Below are 13,119 nucleotides of genomic sequence, written 5' to 3' on the forward strand. Positions count from 1 at the left end.
TTTTTTCAAAGATCTGGGTCAGTTCATGAATTTTTTTTTGTCCATCAGACACCTATGACTATATGAGAATGGGAGTATATGAAGCAGCTCTTCCTGAAATCCCATAAAAGTCTCATCAACACAGATAACTGTTCTGTCACTCCTATCACATGATGAATTGATGGTGACTGGTATTGAGTTAGCTTCCTTCTATATCCATTTCTCATAAAAGTTGTTTTTCACAAAAATGAGCAGTTACCTCTTGTCCACTGATGTGATCGTTTGGTCACCTGACAAGTCAACATTTGACAAGTCACCCTTATGTTAATTCTAGACCTGTATGACTTTCTTCCATGGAACACAAAAGGAGATTTTAGGGCAGGATTTTAGGGACTGACAACTTCAGATATAAGGGGACTTTTTTTCTCCAAACAATTAAAGTGAATATTGGCCAAGGATATAATTTTGAAAAAAATAAAATAAGATATATATATAAGGGTTTGAAACAACATGAGGGTGAGAAAATGATAACATTTTCATTTTGTGGTGAAATATCCCTTCTAAGTCTAAGCCTCTCTTCCTCTGCTCTGCCACGTCTAACTGTGGACAGTAGTAAATCTGACACTTGTTCAAGTTGTTAAAAAAATTACTTAATCTCCAGGCAGGGGTGACTCAGTCATCTATGAAAGAGTAACATGGCGCACAAAACAAAAGGCTCCGGCAGGATTAAGCTGTCCCTCTCTCATGCTATGGAGCTGGATGCTGCAGCTGGTATAGCGGTTTTACAAAAATCAGATAGGATTAGAGTGCCAGACTAATGACCTGAAATTGGGACTCAGAGGAGAATTTTTCCCAACCCTGGGCAAGCAGCCAGGGCAACCCTGCAAGTAAAACTGTCTCAATTAGGTAAAGGCCTCCTCTTGGGAGGCTTACAGGATGAAGTTTACCATAACAGATACTTCCTTCTAAGTTTGCATATTCCTCGTCTTTGCAGTTTGTTCATAAAGGTTAATGAAGGGCCGATATTATCTTTCTGGCTACATTCACACGGCAGCAGAATGGTTGTAAGTCTTGTTTAAGAGTGGTAATATGTTTGGATTCAATATTTTCATGATTCAAAAATGACCACAAATTAATTTTAGTTTTAATTTGATCTTTACTGATTGCGCATTGCATGTGCAGCCTCAGAGACACGGGTTCTGGTCCCATGGAAACCAGGAAGTAATCACGCTCTCATAATCAAATACGAGCATGATTCAGAGTTTGGATTTTATTTAAGATACAAATTTTACTCCACTGACGGTTAGGTATAGGTTTGTTGTTTGGATTAAGGTGTATGTTTAATAAAATAAGCATTCCTGTTGACTGTGTTACATAATTTACAATTAAAATACAAAATCGCTTTTGGCACCACTTTTTAGACATTTTACCTGGAAACTGGAGAACACACATGCTCAAATGTTCAACAACACTTCTTTTTCGAGAATTTATTCAAATTTTCATTAACAAATCGATTTCAGCGCAAAAAAAACTTTCGACCTACTGTTGCCGAATTCACAGTGAGATCAGCCTGCACTAGATGGTGCTGAGAAATTTCAAAGCGTAAAACATATTTAAAGGATATCAGTTATGTATTTTCATTGGCTGCACTAAAATTGTAAAACTAAAATATAACTAAATACTAAAACTACCAAAAATGAAAATTACAATGAAACTAGGAAAAACTGTGTTGTCAGTCGATTAATTGTTTTTAATCTTGATTAATCGCATATTTTTTTCATAGATAATCACGGTTTATCGCAGATTATTAAAGTACTGAAATTTGATTCTAAATATACATCTTTTCCTGTCAAAATCCATTTATTTCCATCCTGGGGTAGAAAACAAAACAAGATGTAACAATGTAATGCTTTATTATCATTTTTCAAAGGAAGCCTTCCACAATATAAAGATTGAAATGCACTGAAATAACACCAATTCAAGTAACATTAAACATTTCCCAAAGTCTAAGTGGGAGTTTGACTAATTGAAAGAATTAGTCCCCACATAGGTTGCATATTCATTGCAATGAGCATTAAATCTCTTAAACTCTCATACAATATTAATTAGCCGGCAGACTGTGGCTATCCGCTTTGTCACAGCAGTCGCGAAGCCGTGTTAATGATTTTGCGTCAGGGCATCAGCACCAGTGTCAAGCGGCGCTTTTAACTCCACATGAAAAGCACTTGCAGACAAAAATGTCTCATTCTGCATTTTGGTGATAGTTAAGACTTGCCGTGCTTCTGTGGTAATTAAAATGTGCAAAAAAATGCACTAAAGTGAAATGACAAATTGAAAATAAAAAAACTATAAGCCTGGCTCACACCCAGTTCGGTTATGAACAAGAGTGACAACCACATTCTATAATCAAAGTGACTGAGTCTAGAGTCCTGATTGCAGTTGTGTATTAAATCAAATGTCAAAGCAAAAGGTGAACCAAATGATTAAATATGGAAATTTTAAAGACTCATTGAAGTCTGCAAACTCAGTCTGGCATTATTATTTGATCGTATTCCTGGTTGAGCCCACTATTTAAATTTCCAACCAACAAACAATTACAAGTTATCAGGCCAGCAAGCAACATACTGATGTTGTGCATGTTGATGTCAGTGGAAAAGCTGTGGGCAAAAGCCACAACACTGTGGAATATTGGTCAGCTTTTAGATTGTCCCAGTTGAAAAGGACTCCTACATTATTGCATGATAGCAAGGAAAGAGTGGTTTCATCTCAAAACCATTTTGAAATGATAAATGTGTGCTGCTTTTATTCATCAGTAACAGATGGAGAACAAGAAAAGTTGCAACAAATTACAAGACTACATTTTCCCATCACTTAGTCAGTTGCAGAAAAAAGTAAATCTTCTGTTTTCTGTAAAGCAAACTATTACCACCCTTATTAAGAGTACCATACAAGTTGAACTAAATTAATGTTTGCTTGCTGTGATATAATGAAAGTATGTCATTTGCGATCATCACAAACTTAACTACATTTTCTTTTGTTGGCATAGATCAAAACATGCTCCTTTTATACCCAAAAAGAAAAGTGTTTTTTGAGTGATGCACACTCAAATAGATAGACACAACCAAAATAAGCTAGAGCATGTATAAAGCTTGTATAAAATTCTAATTAATCACAACCATGCCATTCAACAGTGGAGAGCTACTTTAATTGAATGTTATAGAAAGTTAACAGCGATGAATCGTGGGTAATTGTTTCTTATGGTATGCCGAAACCACAATGTAGAAACTCTTGTGGGGTTCTGGGTGACTGCCCTGACATGAAAAAAGTGCAGGGTGTTCTTAATGTGAATTTTTGTCTACAGATAATTTAGTGAGAAAGCATCCCGATTATTAGCTACAGCTACTCAGACTGACCCCATTTTGGAAAAAAAAAACAACCGAAAATACCAAGCGCAATTAATATGATTGAAAAATTATTGTAGAATATGCATTTTATGGACTACTGTGCATGTTGTGTATGTCTTGAGTCTGCACTGTAAATTCCATGGGCCTTTTTTTTAAGTATGTTTGAAGTAATTGCCAGATGGATTTGTGATGAAGACTATTAAAAAAGGAGAATAAAAACAAAGCAACAGACAGAGAGCGAACAGATGTACAGCAGAGGCTTATGGTGGTGGAGTGTTTTTTAAATGAGAGCAATTTCTATAGGATTTAGCAATAATTATCCCAAAATCAGTCTAGTGGCCTAAATGTACAGTAAATACATTGGTAATTATCTACAGTAACAGTCGACATTATTTGCTATATATTGCTTTTATGCAGATTTAAAAATGGATTTAGTACATTTTTATATGAATTAAATATCTGAAAATGCTTTTTGTCAAGTCCAGCATTTGTTAGAGAAAGTATCTGACATTACTAAGCAAAAAAAAAAAAAAAAAAATCCATAAAAAGCTTTAAAATGGCCCTTTAATAATTACATTTCATGTGGTTAATCAAAAATTTTTTTTTATTTTGTTGGAAAATGTTGAGAATTTTTACTAGTGGTCGACTGATATATCCCAGAGGCTGATATCGTGCAATAATCGGCCGATAAATTTTCCCGTTTGGCCGATTAGTTTCTTAAGCCGTGAGGGCACCAAGAATCACCTGCTTGCATGTGAAGGAGCCGTCTAAGACATGTAAATGACCAATCACAGTTGGTTTTGTTGTTACCTGTCATCACGTTACTACGATAATAGACTGATGTGCAACACAGTCTAATTTAAACAGTCTGCATATCTGTGCCGTGACAGATGCGTTTGAGCTCATAATGTTAAAGTACTCATCTGTTTCATTCTCTCTCTTTCTCTCCTCAACAGTTCCCTGTAACTTTTAATTCTCCTGTCTAATCTCTAAAGGCAAGTATCAATAAAACTTCTATCAAATATCGTCTGCAAATATGTGGATATCTTGTTTAAACAGATGTAATTCATGAACCTAACAAAACATACCCAAATCCAGCATTTTTTCTTCCTGTGGAGCTCTCCTATATCTTACTCTGAAGCGTGTATTATAATAGCCTGGATCAAAACTCAGTTCCTCTGATTTACGAATGTTGCATGACAGCCAGTTTGTGACTCTTCAAGCAGGCAATCTGGGCCATGTAAACTAGAAGCGGTCAGTAGATTGCTGCTTTTGCTGGATCCGCACTGGTGTGTGAAATGAACTTCAACGTAAAAGCGCTTCATGTGCACTATATGTAAATATCATATTCACTGTGCAGTAGAGTTGAAGTACTCGAGTTCGGACTTGAGTCATGAGTCCAATTTGAATGGACTTGGACTTGTCACAGACTCGGATGCATTTTTACTTAGACTTGACTCAGACTCGAGCCTTTCAGACTTTTGTGATGCAATGAAAAACAAACAAACAAACAAACAAACAAACAAAAAAATAACGTAACATAGGGTGACCATACGTCCTCTTTTTCAGACCTAAAAAAAGCATCTGGCCGGGATTTCAAAACTGCCTCTAAATGTCCGGGTTTTGACTTTGTCTTCATAATGATGTGCTCTCTACAGTTAGTACTATCATACATTCTGTGTATCTGATACAATGCGCATCAGTTTACACGCGTATATGTCCTTACGTGTGATTATTCTGGCTGAGAGCAGCAGCACGCACTCTTCTAAGTACTTTTTTAACTCTCTCACCCATGTGCCCGTGCTGTATGTGTGTGTGGGAAAGAGATCGCCATTCGCCAGACGTGCTCTGCCACTCTCATCCAGAAATATCAATAACGTAAGTACACCTTAAAAATTACGTTCCCCAACTCTGCAAATTATTAAATAGAACATGTTTTATCAAACTCACGCTTACTACACAGAGTCATTTCTTACTGAAAATGTTGACCATATCGAGACAAAATCAAATGTACTACATATCAGGGACATTTAAACTAATATGACAGATGAAATAGACCATGATGGAAATTGTACAACTCAGTCCCATATTTGGAGCGCAACATCTGTGTGTTACCTGTAAAGCTGGCACTTGCTTTTCTATGGTAAAAAAGTCAGATAATACAATGAAGAACACAAGTGAGGGGAGAAGTCTCTATTCACCTATTATCCATACTAAATATAATGTGAAAAGAACAAAACGTCAGCCCAAGGTGAGTTTGATCTTGACTTTAGGGAAGTAGGCTATACCTGGACACAGCAGGAGGACTGAAAAGTGTGACGTGTAGTACTGTAGTATATAAATCTTTTTTTAATTGGATCTGATCTTTTCTGTTTTTATTTTCTGTTGTTGTATTAAATTTTATGAGCATTATTAAATGTTTTAATATGACCATTTATTCAATGTATTAAACACATTAAATGTATTTAATTAATTACATTAAATGTATTTCACCCATAATTTTAGATAAAACTAAACTAAATTGAATGGACAAATTGAAAATGAAGTAGAAATAAAAACTAAATTAAAATTTAAAATAATAATAACTCTGGTTGTAATGACTAATGCAGCTTTCAATTTCTTTGGTTGTGAGTGGAGGGGAAAAACAACGAATAATTGAAATTTCAATAGAACGCAATAAGAAGTGTGTTGAAGGACAGATTTGTCTTCATACACCTAAAGCATATGCTTTCATTCTGAAACCACTTTGAAATTTGTTCAGCAGGATACTAATCATTTTTGCATTTATATTGACAAATTGTTTTTCGTAGTTGTGAAGGTTAAAATAAGGTTAAAATAAGCTTAAAATATCGATGTTGTGTTACGGTTACAATTTTAATTCAGATTCTTGAACAGATTCATTCGGATTCGACTCGGACTCGGGCTTTTATGGACTCGGTTTTGAGTCCGACTCGGCCCCTTTTGGACTCGGACTCGACTCGGACTTGATTGTTTAAAGACTCGGATTTGACTCGGACTCGACTAAAGTGGACTCGAACCCTACACTACTGTGCAGTGTATCTACAATTAGTTTGAATCGGTCTTTTGTGAGAAAATGCGATTGCTAATGCACACGTGCCATCCGTGGTTGCTAAACTACTGTGTGCATTGCTATTTCCTTCGTCCTAATATATTAAAAATTTCTTTAAGTGCAAATAAATTATTAAAATTGGATGGCTAAACAGAAATCAAAAGAAACTTATATCTACCATTTAAAACACAATTGTATTTTTTTTAAAGATTATTTTGTGTGAAAATATAGCGCTTAATAAAATGTGTATACATTTTTTTAGCAGTTTTCTCTTTATGTTATTTACTATAATAAATTACTTTAATAAATTGTGATATATCGGCCTATCGGCCACCGTGCTCTCTGGACACTGGCATCTGCATCGGCTATTAAAAAACCCATATCAGTCGACCACCAATTTTTACATCCCTTCATTTCCTGATATAAAATTAGCTTGGTTTTGCTTGAGCTTGGACTTGTGTACTTTAAAAGTGATCAACAAATTCCTTAAAGGTGAAGTGTGTAGTTTTTTTTATCTTAAAATACTTTTTCCTATCTCAGTGTAATATACAGAGATAAGTAAGCTATTTGAAGGTTAATTCACCTGAAAATTGAAAAGTGAAAAATGTGGCTCTGTGATGGTATAAAAGCATTACTCTGGTGGGACTGTCTGTTTGTCCAACCAATGGTAGATTGGGGGGAGTGTATATGCATTATTACATTATTTATGCATTCTGTATGGTGAAGCTAGTGACATTGAAATTAACTCTTGTTTGGAGAAAAAGGTTAATTTTGCTAACTAAATTTAGTAAGTCTAATCCTTCTTAGTGTCAGGGCAATTTTTAGACACAGTGAGAGAGAACATTTTTTATATCTGCAGAACATTTTTTCATAAAACACATGAATCCTTGCCATTATAGCTCAAGACAGAGGCAGAGACCTTAGAAATAACTGCATCATGTATTATGCGTTTAGATTCCCTTGAATGTAACATGCTATATTCTGAATAGTGTTCTACTGTACCATACTACTCTTACTATTTGATTGCACTGCCAAAAGAAATTTTTACACAAACTTGGAGTAAAAATGAAAATAACCATTCTATTTATGGGATGATGACTTGATGCTGTTTGCTTAAATATGCAGCATAACGAGGTCATGGGACAACAATATAGCACACTGCTGTTTGAAACAGTTTATTGTCGAACAATGCCTACTGTTACATTTACTACTTTTATAACATATGAGCAGGTTTGGGGAGTAACGGAATACATGTAACGGGATTACGTATTTAAAATACAAAATATAAGTAACTGTATTCCACTACAGTTACAGTTTAAATCATTGGTAATTAGAATACAGTTACATTCAAAAAGTATTTTGATTACTGAAGAGGTTACTTTGCATTTTATTGTCATTTATTTAATTTAATATTTAGTCCTTTCAGATGGAAAACATTTATACCTATAAGTGATGCAATCCAAAGTGCATTTGAACAGCGGTGAAACACTTTCTTATGATGTGTTACATTCATACGAGCAGACAGAGAAGTAAGTTTGAAGTAAGTTTGGAGCAGAAGAAATAGAAATAAACCTTGTGTAAGTTGTCAGCTTTACGCTAAGCTAAAATGCTATTTATAGTAATTTTACATGCACATGTTACCAGGCACGATCATATTTTTTATCAAGAAAATTCACGTTAGATCATAATTTCTTTTTTTCTAATAAGACATTTGATATTGGGGCAAAAATCATATTCTTGATAATAATTTTTGTATTGTTTTCCTGTAAAAATATCTAAAAATCCTTAAAACAACATCAATTTGGTTAATCTTGTTTTAGAAACAACACTGCATAAGATATTTCGGTTTTTCAGAGAATGTATTTTTAACGTGTATTTTGGCAGAGTTTTTATAGTCAAAACAAGTGACAAAATCTACCAGTCCTGAAGAAGTAATCCAAAGTTTTTAGAATATGTTACTGACCTTGAGAAATCTAACGGAATACGTTACAACTTACATTTTACAGCATGTATTCTGTAATCTGTAGTGGAATACATTTCAAAAGTAACCCTCCCAACCCTGCATATGAGATAATGTATACTGCTTTTCTGGGAATTTAGCAATGACTTAAAACAAAGGTTGATGCCCCAATTTTAGTTTGTTTATGAGCTATTTAACTTATTTTTCAGGAAAAATAAAAGATTTTAAGCATTAAAAGTGGTTCACCAGGCCATTCAGTATAGTGACTGCTATGGAATTATTCTGAGATTAATTTGAATGTTTTATGAATCGACTCTGCTCTGGAAAGGATTGAGTTATTAATATAAATATCAAATGTAAGGATATAAAAATATCAAACTCACTGGCCTGTTTAGCTCTGTTAAATAGCTTGCCTTGGTTGTTCAATGTAAACATAACTGTTGCAATGTTTTTAAATCATCAGCAGTAGTAGATTGTTCAATGGACTTAAAATATATTACAGGCAAATCAGACAAACCAGCAAATGCCTCTTGAATCAACAAGAGGAAAATTAAATACTGGTTAAGGATAATGATAACTGCTTCCCCCGTTGTAACTTCCAATTTACTGTAATAACCTGGACCATGATCATTTTTGATGAACATCTCTGTCTTTCTGATTTAATGTCTTCCATTTGAGGAGAGTATTGTAAAGAAAATGTATTAATGTTCCTTCCTCTGCGTCACCTTTCTTCACCTCTTTTCACCCAGAGCATTTTGTCACTCCGTGACATAAAACATATTCCAAGAGAACTGAGAATCTGGGCCAATGGGAGATTTTATTAAAATATTATTGTCCACGTTGCACGTATATTTAATATTCAAGTAATTTATGTTTTGAGAGAAGTCTCGTGACACATTGGAAAAATCTGTGGGAAATACACTTCACAACCTTTCATCTGCCAAGATATTTAACCATTTTAGAGCCTTTCAATCTGAATAACAGCAGGTTTCCTTTTACCCTGGTGTTAAAGTGTTTTAAATGGGAAGTCTGTACAGTAAAATCTGCACCATTAGTGTCACCAAAGGGAATTGTAAAAATAAGGATTGTGTTCAAACAGGTTTCCCTAACAGTTGCCCGTCTGCCATTGGACTGATAACAGATAGTCCTGCCCCAAACTCACGCCATTAGTTGAGCCAGTGTAACAATGCCAGGTTGTCTGGATGCTCAAACAAATCGAACAATGTTTTTGGACTTGCTGGGATAGGGGAAAGGAATTTAACATAAAAAAAGTTATTGTCAAAATATGCCCAAATAACATAAAGGTTCTTTCAATTTAAACATCTTATTCAAACATATAGAAAATCTGGTTTCATCTAATGTACATGTGCATGTTGGTAACACTGAAACAACACAATCATGGCATAAGATATCCTACTTTAGTTTCAGCCTGTGTTTGATAGCCCACCCATCCAATGCCTGGCAGCTCTGTAAACATTTACTCATGCTATTAACACAGACTACTGAATTCAGCACTGTCTGACCACATATGACATAGTAGCTATAGTTAGAATATAATGTCTGACTTGTACCACTGCTGGGAAGCATTGTAACGTACATAAACCAATTCATTACTCATTGTAAACAATATACAGCTTTCACAGAAACAAATATACAACAGGGGTGGAGACAAATTAATTTCTTTGATATGTGAACTGGGCTTCAATACAAAAACAACCCCCATTTACAGATCCCAGATCTGAAAACACATTGGCTGCCATCCCATTCCCATGTGTTGAGCACATAGTAAACTGTGAGATATGTTTTGAAAGAGATGAGGAATATGATGTTGTGATAATTACAGGAATCTAAAAGAGAGTGACGCCACCTCTCAGTCACTTCATAGTTTGCTTCTATGTCTAAATTAAGATCTGATGATTCAGAGAGACTGAGAGAGGAAACCTGTTAAAGGAATATTGTGAGTTCAATACAAGTTAAGCTCACTCGACAGCATTTGTGGCATAATGTTGATTACCACAAAAATTAATTTGGACATGTCCGTCCTTTTCTTAAAAAAAAAAAAAAAAAAAAAGCAAGTATCGAAATTACAGTGAGGCACTTAAAATGGAAGTGAATGGGGCCAATTGTTGGAGGGTTTAAAGGCAGAAATTTGAAGATTATAATTTTATAAAAGCACTTACATTAATTCTTCTTTTAAAACTTACGTAATATTTGAGCTTTAAAGTTGTTTAAATTGTCATTTTTACCGTCAATTTATGATTTTAGGGTTTGTTGACATTACATCTTCATGGCAATGAAGTTGTAAAATTGGCTTCAGCTTTACACAGACAAGGTTACTAAGTGATTTTATCACACTAAAATCATAATATCACGCATATTGTTTATGTCATGTTATTGTTTAACGTTTATGGATTGTCCCCATTCACTTCCATTGTAAGTGTCTTGCTGTCACCCAGATTTTTCCTTTTTTTTTTTAAGAAAGAAAGGAGGGGCAAGTCAAAATATATTTTTGTGGTAATCAATACTATACTAAAAATGTATGCAGCATCCCCAAAAAGTATTTGGACACATAAAGACCCCATGAAAACACTTTATAAGGGCATATTAATACATTTCGTATTGAAACAGGTAGTTTGGGACATGTCAAAAGAGTTTGCCCCCTCCCCACCCCCTTTTTTAAATAGTCAATAGGCTTTAGTTTCGTCACAGCCTTGAACAATGACTCTCATTCTAGGAAGCATCTGATTGGACAAAAATCTGTGTAATGCAGGTTGAGTCATCAGTATTTTTTTGGTCCATTTTCCTGAAAGAGAAAGACTGTACATTTTAAATGTGTTTTTCTGCTAAAGGTGAATTTATTCAGTAGGTACACAAGCATATAAATGGCCTCAGTGCTAATAAGCAGGGCATGAACAAGAACTACAAAACTCTGATTATGATTTCATGTCTTTAAGACACTTAAAATGTACAGTATGAATGCCCTTCACAAGCATAAGCACACTTCTAACAGGCAACACATTTCACAAAAAGAAGTTTATATGGATAAAGATACATGGTTTGAAATGAAGACCAAAAGTATTTGGACACATTCAGCTTGTCAAACTTAGTGGAATGTGTCCATAATTAATGTGATGAACTACAGGACACCTGTGTGAACTTGAGGGGGAATGACCTCATACATTCACTAAAAAATACTTCCAGACCAGTTGGTTGAAAGTAATTGCAAGTTAGTATTGAGAAAAAGTCTGCCATCATTTGTCTGCAGATGCCAGTTTTGATATTACAGTACATTACCTAATATAATGACATTCATACATTTTTAGTGTTGAAGTGTCCAAAAACCTTTGGGGCCACTGTAACTGCCCCAGCTGCTCTTGTCGCTGTTGTGTAGAAGATTCTTAGTCGTGTATTTTACCTAGCAATTTTAGTTCTTATGTAAGATTAAATGCTGCAGTGACCAAATCTATGTTGTTTTAAAAAGGGTTGACAATGGATGAATCAGACTGTGGACATTAATACAGATGTGATCAGTTTCAAAACACGATAACATCAGACATTCTCTCTTTTAAAGTGAGCCTACAGCTTTGGATTGTCTTAAAAGGGAAGGAAACAACAGAATGATTGCATTATATAATCATCTGATTTCTATATTTGGTGGTGAACCTTTTTCATTTAAGATCTCATTAAAAAGATGTGCAAATACATTTTGAACAATCAAACTCAGATGTGAAATGCACCTTTGATTAGACTTCTGACTTTTCGTGTTGGGAATAAAACAATAAAATTTACATCTAGATTATTTTCTGAAAATGTGAGTAGGGCTTGCCTGTGCAAAACTCACAGCCATAATACCAGGGTGTTCTAAGTGGTTGCCAGTGCATTGCAATGAATTTGCTAGAGTGTTCTGAGTGGTTGTTAGAGCATTGCTATGCGTTTGCTAGAGTGTTCTGGGTGGTTACAGGGCTGTTGCTATGCAGTTGCAAAGATGTTCAGAGTGATTGGCTGTGCATTGTTATGCAGTTGCTACAGTGTTCTGGGTGGCTGCCAGGGTGTTGCAATACAGTTTCTAAAAAGGCTTGGAAAAGCCATGGAAATGAATAAAATCTTAAAAGTCAGGGACATTTTTATAATGAATATGTGTTTTCTAGTTATGCTTGGCTCTAAAATATTTCAAGCTAAACAGAGTAAAACTTGCTTGCAAGCCATATTGATTTCTGATTTGTGAGCATTTTTTTCCTTCATTTGAGTTGGTTCTTTTCAGCGAATCGATTAAAAATGGTCTGAATGATTCAGTAGCGATTCGTTAGCGATCTGAGTTTTTTTTTTTAAGCCTTATCCAGGAAACACAAAGACCTGCAAAGGTCATGGAAAAGTCAGAAATACATTGTTCAAAAAGTGTAGGAACCTTTTAAGATGTTTAGAGTGGTTGTTAGTGCACTGTTAGCGGTTGCTAGGATGATATTTACTGGTCCAAATCAAAAGTGCCCACCCTGAAGTCTCTATAATATTGGCCCTGAGATATGGCTTGGGTCTTTCGATGTCTAGTCTAAGGGATTTTTTTCCACCCATAAGTCTGAAAAGTAACATCATACCCTTTCCCAACAATCCACATGATTTGAGGTCTCATTCATGTCTGTAGCTCAAACTAAAGTTTAATGCTCGGGGCTTGTTGAAATCCCTAAGTATGAGCAATGGCAGTTATGCTT

Source organism: Myxocyprinus asiaticus, chromosome 19 (genome assembly GCF_019703515.2).
Source record: "Myxocyprinus asiaticus isolate MX2 ecotype Aquarium Trade chromosome 19, UBuf_Myxa_2, whole genome shotgun sequence".
Lineage (NCBI taxonomy): Eukaryota > Metazoa > Chordata > Actinopteri > Cypriniformes > Catostomidae > Myxocyprinus > Myxocyprinus asiaticus.